Below are 9,325 nucleotides of genomic sequence, written 5' to 3'. Positions count from 1 at the left end.
ATTACCAATTATTGATATGACAATAAGAAATGTACCCCTTCCAAAATTTAAGATTGGTACACAAATACACCTGTGTCTTATGAAAAAGTAATAAATCCTGTACTCATTTAATAATAAAGCCGGTTAATAACCTTTAAATTTTGAATATTTGGCCATAAGAGAAACACCAATGGGTCCTAGAAAACGTTTACCAAATTATGTTATTTTATAATTCCCAAATTTAAAAGAGAACATAAACATATAGCGGTAATAAACCATATAACGTGCTAAATAGGAGTCAATAACCTACGAAATTTGATTTTTGGTAGTTCTTTACCCATGAAAGGGAACGATGTGGACCATCCAAATTTGTAGTGGTACATATTGAAGACCTGTACGAAGATACCAAATGCTTATATTAAACAATTTCTAAAACTGAGTGGATGAGTCAAGATACCCCTCCCAAATTTTAAAGGGTGCATCAATGTACTCATGTCTTATGATATGAAATGAACCTATATATATGACCATATAAACATATACGGTAATAAGACCGCATCAAACGGGATAAATTGGGCCAAAAACCAAACACGTGATACAACATATTGCTTATGTTTATATTTTGGCATTTTTTTTAGTCATGAAAGGGAACAAGGTGGACCACCCAAATTTATCATGATACATATTGAGGTCATGTACTATGATAGCGAATGCTTAAATTGGGCAATTTCCAAAATAAAGAGGTGGGCCAAGGTACCCCTCCCAAATTTTTAAAGGGTGCATCAATATACCCATGTCTTATAATACGGAATGGACCAATATACATAACCATATAATCATATAAGGTAATAGAACCTCATCCAAGGGGGATAAATTGAGCCAAAACAAACACGTGGTTGTACTAAAATTTGGCAATTTCGTACCCCTAAAAGGAATGAGGTGAACTACCCAAATTTATCATAATACATGTTAGGGTCCAGTACTATAATACCAAATATATAAAATGAGCAATTTCTAAAATTTAAGGGGTGGGCCAAGGTACTCCTCACAAATTTTTAAAGGAGTGCACACATGTACCCATATCTTATGAAAGGTAATGGACCCCTATACATGACCATATAACTATATAGGTTAATAACACCTCATCAAAGGGGATAAAACCGATCAAAACCCAAACACGTGGTATAACGTTTTGCTTACGTTTATATTTTGGCAATTTTGTACCCCTAGAAGGGAAAAAGGTGGACCGCCCAAATTTATCATAATACATATTAGGGTCCTGTACTATAATACCCAATGTTTAATTTGGTCAATTTCCAAAATTTAAGGGGTGGGCCAAGGTACCCCTCCCAAATTTTTCAAGGGGTGCATTAATATGCCCATATGTTATGAAAGGTAATGAACCCCTGTATACGCCCATATAACTATATAAGATAATAACACCTCATCAAAGGGAATAAAATCGACCAAAAACCAACCACGTGGTATAACGTATTGATTACGTTTATATTTTGGCAATTTTGTACCCCTAGAAGGGAACGAGGTGGACCGCCCAAATTTATCATAATACATATTAGGGTCCTGTACTATAATACCCAATGTTTAAATTGGTCAATTTCCAAAAATTTAAGGGGTGGGCCAAGGTACCCCTCCCAAATTTTTCAAGGGGTGCATTAATATACCCATATGTTATAAAAGGTAATGAACCCCTGTATACGCCCATATAACTATATAGGATAATAACACCTCATCAAAGGGGATAAAATCGACCAAAAACCAACCACGTGGTATAACGTATTGCTTACGTTTATATTTTGGCAATTTTGTACCCCTAGAAGGGAACGAGGTGGAGCACCCAAATTTATCATGATACATATTAGGGTCCTGTACTATAATACCCAATGTTTAATTTGGTCAATTTCCAAAATTTAAGGGGTGGGCCAAGGTACCCCTCCCAAATTTTTCAATGGGTGCATTAATATACCCATGTCTTATGAAAGGTAATGGACCCCTGTATACGCCCATATAACCATATAGGGTAATAACACCTCATCCAAGGGGATAAATTAGGTCAAAAACCTCCGAAATGTGAATTTTTGGCAATTTTTTACCCATGAAAGGGAACGACATTGACCCCAATACTGATAGAGGTACATACTATGGTCCTAGGCTACCATACCAAATTTTTAGATTTGGCAATTTCCAAAATTTAAGGGGTGGGCCAAGGTACCCCTCCCAAATTTTTCAAGGGGTGCATTAATATACCCATATCTTATGAAAGGGAATGGACCCCTGTATACGCCCATATAACCATATAGGGTAATAACACCTCATCAAAGGGAATAAATTGAGCCAAAAACCAAACACGTGGTATAACGTATTGCTTACGTTTATATTTTTTGGCAATTTTGTACCCCTAGAAGGAAATGAGGTGGACCACCCAAATTTATCATAATAGATATTAGGGTCCTGTACTATAATACCAAATGTTGAAATTGGGCAATTTCCAAAATTTAAGGGGTGGGCCAAGGTACCCCTCCCAAATTTTTCAAGGGGTGCATTAATATACCCATATGTTATAAAAGGTAATGAACCCCTGTATACGCCCATATAACTATATAGGATAATAACACCTCATCAAAGGGGATAAAATCGACCAAAAACCAACCACGTGGTATAACGTATTGCTTACGTTTATATTTTGGCAATTTTGTACCCCTAGAAGGGAACGAGGTGGAGCACCCAAATTTATCATGATACATATTAGGGTCCTGTACTATAATACCCAATGTTTAATTTGGTCAATTTCCAAAATTTAAGGGGTGGGCCAAGGTACCCCTCCCAAATTTTTCAATGGGTGCATTAATATACCCATGTCTTATGAAAGGTAATGAACCCCTGTATACGCCCATATAACCATATAGGGTAATAACACCTCATCAAAGGGGATAAATTAGGTCAAAAACCTCCGAAATGTGAATTTTTGGCAATTTTTTACCCATGAAAGGGAACGACATTGACCTCAATACTGATAGAGGTACATACTATGGTCCTAGGCTACCATACCAAATTTTTAGATTTGGCAATTTCCAAAATTTAAGGGGTGGGCCAAGGTACCCCTCCCAAATTTTTCAAGGGGTGCATTAATATACCCATATCTTATGAAAGGGAATGGACCCCTGTATACGCCCATATAACCATATAGGGTAATAACACCTCATCAAAAGGAATAAATTGAGCCAAAAACCAAACACGTGGTATAACGTATTGCTTACGTTTATATTTTTTGGCAATTTTGTACCCCTAGAAGGAAATGAGGTGGACCACCCAAATTTATCATAATAGATATTAGGGTCCTGTACTATAATACCAAATGTTGAAATTGGGCAATTTCCAAAATTTAAGGGGTGGGCCAAGGTACCCCTCCCAAATTTTTCAAGGGGTGCATTAATGTACCCATGTCCTATGAAAGGTAATGAACCCCTGTATCCGCCCATATAACTATATAAGGTAATAACACCTCATCCAAGGGGATAAATTAGGTCAAAAACCCCCGAAATTTGACTTTTTGGCAATTTTTTACCCATAAAAGCGAACGACATAGACACCCAATACTGATAGAGGTACATACTATGGTCCTAGGCTACCATACCCAATTTTTAGATTTGGCAATTTCCAAAATTTAAGGGGGGTGGTCCTATGTACCCCTGCCAAAATTTAGGGGGTGGGCCATGGTACCCCTGCCAAAATTTAGAGGGGGTGGTCCTATGTACCCCTAGGTCATTGACCCCGGGCCAAGGTCATTGACCTTTGACCTATGACGTCACTAAAATTTTTGCTGACTCGGCTGGCCATACGGGGACCCCTACTACTACCACATGAGCCCGAACGGGAATCGAACCCGGGCCTCCCACGCCAAAGACGCGTGCGCTAACCGCTTAGCCACGAAGGAGCTCGTCTGCTAATTTACTGATATAGTATACGTATTTCCCGAACTTCATGTAATACTTTGAAGAATTCAGAATAATATGCTGATGAAAGAATATATAGGTACTAATTGTTAATTATTAATAACATTGACTAACTGTAGAAGAAAATTGTACAACTTGATTTATGACCTTGAGTTGCTAGTGGTTCTTGTGGGGGAAATACGCCCGTGTCCCCCTAATGATGCCTCTCCGCTTCTGATCATGCAGTAATGAAAAATACATAATACATTGTTAGATTACGTAAAACAAATCCGAAATTTCCAATACATGTTAAATAATTGTGATACTATCATCTTTTCTATAACATACATGATTTTTTTAATTCATTATAAGATCAGGATTAAAGTGTATTTGCATTGTCAAAGTATTCATTATACGCACCAGTTAACATTTTAAATATATCCTATATTTTTTTAGTACATTGTACCTTTAATAATACTGATAATATAAGATAATAATAATACGATAATTATTCGTAAAGTATAAATAATATAGTTTTAAAAGCATAATTGATTCTATCAATAATTTCCAACCCTGGGTTAAGGACGGCAGCGTTGCCAATGTGTGTGTAATTACACAAAATGTGTGCAATTTTGTCGTGTGTGTGCATTTTGTGTGTAATGCCAATCTGTGTGCATTTTGTGTGTAGTTTGGCACAATTCAAAATTTTGATCATTAATGATTTTTGTAAAGTTCCTTTCATTCAAATATTCCATATTTCCATTTTTTCTGAAAATTTCCTTCTACAGTAAAATCTACGAGCGTCAACGCCTGACTCCAGAGCGGACCAATAAAACACATTTTGCTTGCTTGGTACCTAACTTCTTGTTTTTTAGAAGCGGGTGTCATGACCATTAGCACTTCCAAGCAAAGCCGCCTTGTTCAAGTAAAGAAATATGAATAAATGTTGACTCTCAATGCTGGCCAAGAAATGAGGCGAAGGGGGTAAGAAAAAAAATCTTTGAGTTTTACGTCCCACGATTATGCCGGTTAGGCTAAAGGAGACGGTGATGATGAGTAATGAATGAAATGGTGGAATGAAGAAAGTGGGAGGAAACGGGAGAACCCCGAGAAAACCCATGCACACGGTGTTTGTCCACCACAAAGTTCACTTGGCGGGGGCTGGGATGAAGGGGGTAAGAAGTCTTTTTTTGCCTTCTCTACACTTGTCAAGAAAATACCATTATGCAAACACATGAACGACAGAGTGAATGAGAGTGATGGGAAGTCTTTAAATAAAAGAGAAGAAGGTGACGATTTTACAACAACAACAATAATAATAATAATAATAATAATAATTCAAACGCTGAATCTTTGAACAAAGGCCAGCCGATGTACGTATAGGTGTGAACATCATCAGACATAATATAGATAGGGTCTATAGATAGGTAGTTATGTATGTTACAATTTTGTGTGCGCTGTCTTCTGGTTTGTGTATAAAATTGTGCAATTTCGACGGATGGTGTGTGTACTTTTGCTTGCCGTGTCTGGCAACACTGGTCTTTACTTTGCTGTTAAAGTTGTGTCCAGTGTTGTCAGATAGCGGGACATTTCCCGCGAAACGGGAAATTCTTAACATTGGCGGGAAATGTTGGTTGGAAATGGGAAATTCTGTCAACTGTTCTTCCCTTTCATTCATTTCATCCCTTTCTTGCTCCTTGTCTTCATCTCTTTTTAATGGAATATATATAGGTACATGGATTGGAAGCGTTTTTGAAGGTTAAAAGAACCAGAACAGGAAGAGAAGTTTACAAACGGAACCAAAATAAAACTGATTGTAAATCGCACCAATATCCATTTTCTGCGAGAAAATAGAAGGGAGGGAGGGTTTATGACCTTTTGGTTATTATATTTGTTATGGCCAGTCATTCAAGGAATGTTAGGGTGAAGTGAGGGGTAGGAAGAAAAGAAGCACACACAAAATGTATATTTCTCTCTATACAAAATAAGCTACAGATAGAAAATAGAATAGTTGTCTTATTGATATATTTCTCCTCCCGCAGGAAAAGATGTACCTCTGATTGATTCTTCATAGTTATTTGTTTTTAACTTGAAGTTATTAATATAATGATTAATTAAATAATTATTAATTAAATTAATTACCGTCAAATGGGGTTACTTGAGACACTAAAAAAAATTCTAAGTGTAACTGTTTATGAACTGTACGATCTATACTAAAACTGACATAATCAGATGTCCGGTCTGCATACGATATTTAAAAGAAAAACAGAATATTTTAATTTATACTTCTAGATTTTTTACAGGCGCAAAAAAACTACGTATCTCAAGTTACCCAGCAAGGCGGGGAAACTTGAGACAAGAATCAAAATTGTGTTATTAAGCACGAGAAACGAAACAATGTCGCAAGTTATGCATCCTAAGCGTTATTTGAGACACAGTAGAAAGCAGGAAAAACGTTTTATTAAAAAAAATACATATACAAGGGAAAGAAAAATACAAAAAATACACGCAGACATCTATGGAGCAATCTCAAAAAAGTATCTTACTCTTAAGCGTGGGAAATTCTTACAGACAATATGTTCCAAATTAACTTAGTTTTAGTCATTTATAATCGGAAAACATAAATTTTGTTATTCACTGGATTTTGAAGAGTCAATAACTCTTTTAGGATGCCTACACTTTCTCCTGATAAGAACCCTTTTCCTTCCAGGGTCGACAGAAACATTAGTCTAATCGTAATTCACAATGAGTTTTGGATCCACGTCTCTCACTGTATCTTCAAGTTCATCGAAATAGCAGTCTAAAACTTCTTTATTAAGGGCAACCCTGGATATTTTAATGTTTTGGCACAGTCTCTGAGTGAGTTCTGCGGAATGTCGTCCCAAAAATGAGTCAACCCAGTCTTGGCCTGGAAGATTGTTTTTAAAACGGGATTCCACAACTCCTTTCCGGTCAAGATACCTCTTCACAATGATACGCACATCAAACTTTGTTAAGGGAAACCCCCACTCACCTGCCAATTTGATACATTCGCTGATTGTGTTCTCTTCATCAGGATTAAAAACACATGGCCGTCCACATGTTTACCCTTATACCTGTGATCAAGCGAGTGTTTGCTAACCCCGTATTTTTCTGCAACTTGCCTCAATGAAGCACCTCCCTTTAGAGCCGCGAGAGCTTTCTCCATCTGGTCTTCTGAATAGTTCCGATAAGGTCTGCTGCCAGCTTTTCGTATATACTTTCGTGGCAATTTGTTAAGAATGGACCTGAAACGAAAAAGAAATGCCGCTATTAGACCAGGTAGTAATAGGATTGTGTTACATTAAACTTAAAATCAACGAAACTAAATTTTATACATGGAATTATACCTCGTTTTTCTTCTAGTTAGCTATTTACTTCCCAATTAAAAACATTCAAGTGTCTCATTTTACCTCTTTTTTTTTTTTTTTTTTTTTCTAGTTACCCCTGATCAACCCACTTCGGAGAAATTTGATTAAGTATGGAAAAGGCATGGCCACATTGGACAGGTGAATATTCAGTCATCTATTAAACACATTAGGGTAGGCTCTAGTCAAAAACATTTCCAATTTCAACAAATCCCTTACGAAAATAATGGACAGTTAGAAAGACAATCAAAATAGATTCCCGAAAAGCTCATTTACATTTCCATATAAATCTTAATTGTAAAATAATGTCTGAGTAATTATTACTTACACTTTTCTTCAGCACCCTTCAAAAGTTGACCGGCTTCAGAAAATGCTTCAAATCAAAACAATTTAACCAACAGAGCTATTTGAAAAGAACATATCATTTTGTCTCAAGTTACCCTTAAGTCTCAAGAAACCCCACTTGACGGTAATGATTGATATTCTTACTTGGCGGGAAATTTTGCAAGCGATTGGGAAATTTCAGGGCTTTGAGTGGGAAGTATGTTATTCTGAATCTGACAACACTGGTTGTGTCTCAGGCGCTTGTAGATAACCGTGTAGACTGCTTTGACTGTTGTAAGAAGTGGTTTTCACTATTGATGTTATCTGAATGTTAAACCAGTTGTATAAGAGTCCTGGAAGCTGGAATTAAGGTACATCATTATAAAGAGGATGGAATGAATAATATGCACTAATTACGAAAGACGTCATTTCTAAATATAAGAACGTCATCTAATAATGGTACAGGTTTACTTTTGATGTTGAAAAATTATAATTCTTTTACTAATTTCCCTTTTATTTTCCTCTTAAGAGTTTCCAGTGGATGATACAAGCATATCATTTGGCACAGATAACATTTAAGAGGGCCGCTAAAAGTTAATGGGCTAATGCTTACCAGAAGTTATCCAGAAATTCTTTCTAAAAATGTTGCAATTTCGGTCCAAAATATCATAGCATTTCGCTTACTTCTACTAATATTATTTTGGTACAAGTTAGCTCCGGTTAGATTTGCTTTATGTTGTTAGGTCTAAGTACTTGCATCATCCATTTGTCCTATAAAATTTGTGTTTTTTACGGCCTTCTGGACCTCTTCTGCTAAACGTAATCTAGGTTGAAAAATTATTATTATTTTACGATGCGTCTAAATATAACCTTGGGATGTGTAGCATAAAAACTACAGTGCGAGTAACAAAGCAACCTGTGCTAGATGGCCACTAAAATACACGAATAATATCTAACCTATTCAAGGCACGGCGAAGCTGGTGCGTGCACGCGGAGCACAAGGGTTCGTCTGGAAGGTGCAGGCACATCAGCAATGTTGGGGAAGCGCGCAAACGACGCTAGTGGAAATAAATTTCTTTTGGCAATGATACGAGCTTCAGTTGGACGTACGATTTCACACTAGTAACGCTCCACTTGTAAATCAAAAATAGATGTTCTGTACACTGAGAAATAAGCCGTCTTTAAGAAAATAGCATCTAATTGAGCCATCTTTCATATGCATTTAGTTATTTTGGCCATCCAGTGGACTAGTAATCATTTTACACTAATAACCTTACACTTGTAAACCTAATGTAAAGCTATATAACTTTGTATTGAATTCTGTCGCCTGCAAAAAAAAAATTTCGTTATAAACATATCTTCTCATGCATTCTGTTGAATTTTACATTTAAATCTTCCGAAATGTGCTGCACCAAAACTGCTGCTAAGCCGAGTAAATTTGTTACTTTTCAGGTCGGGCATAGACTTGATTTTCGGGCAGAAGAATAATTCCGTATTTATGATGAACTATATATTGAGGCTTAGCAACTCAAGATGCAGCGAAGTTTTATTGTACATAAATTCTTTGCATGTATACTTGTGTTTTTAATAAATCTATTTTTTCTGTATTAAACAATCATTTATGGAGTTTGGATATACATTCATCTAAACAGATTCACTCTAGAGGTGTTGCAGGCCACGTACACT

General features: G+C 36.4%; 1 protein-coding gene across 5 annotated transcripts in view; it reads left to right on the top strand.

Annotated features, from left to right (window-relative positions):
• The first annotated feature begins 7,874 nt into the window (after window positions 1-7,874).
• The window catches only part of LOC145684409 (putative gustatory receptor 28a), a 75,266-nt gene continuing 73,815 nt past the window's right edge, over window positions 7,875-9,325 (top strand). For 2 of the 5 annotated variants that reach the window (XM_081756716.1, XM_081756717.1), the window contains exon 1: window positions 7,896-8,098. The gene's annotated coding sequence lies outside the window, so the exon portion shown is untranslated. Of the gene's footprint in view, window positions 8,099-9,325 lie in introns of all 5 variants that reach the window. The other 3 variants (XM_081756715.1, XM_081756719.1, XM_081756713.1) reach the window with 3 other exon arrangements.

This window comes from Thermobia domestica, chromosome 4 (genome assembly GCF_964235325.1).
Source record: "Thermobia domestica chromosome 4, izTheDome1.hap1.1, whole genome shotgun sequence".
Lineage (NCBI taxonomy): Eukaryota > Metazoa > Arthropoda > Insecta > Zygentoma > Lepismatidae > Thermobia > Thermobia domestica.
Note: the sequence above shows the minus strand (reverse complement) of the source record. Positions and strands in the feature narration are given on the sequence as shown.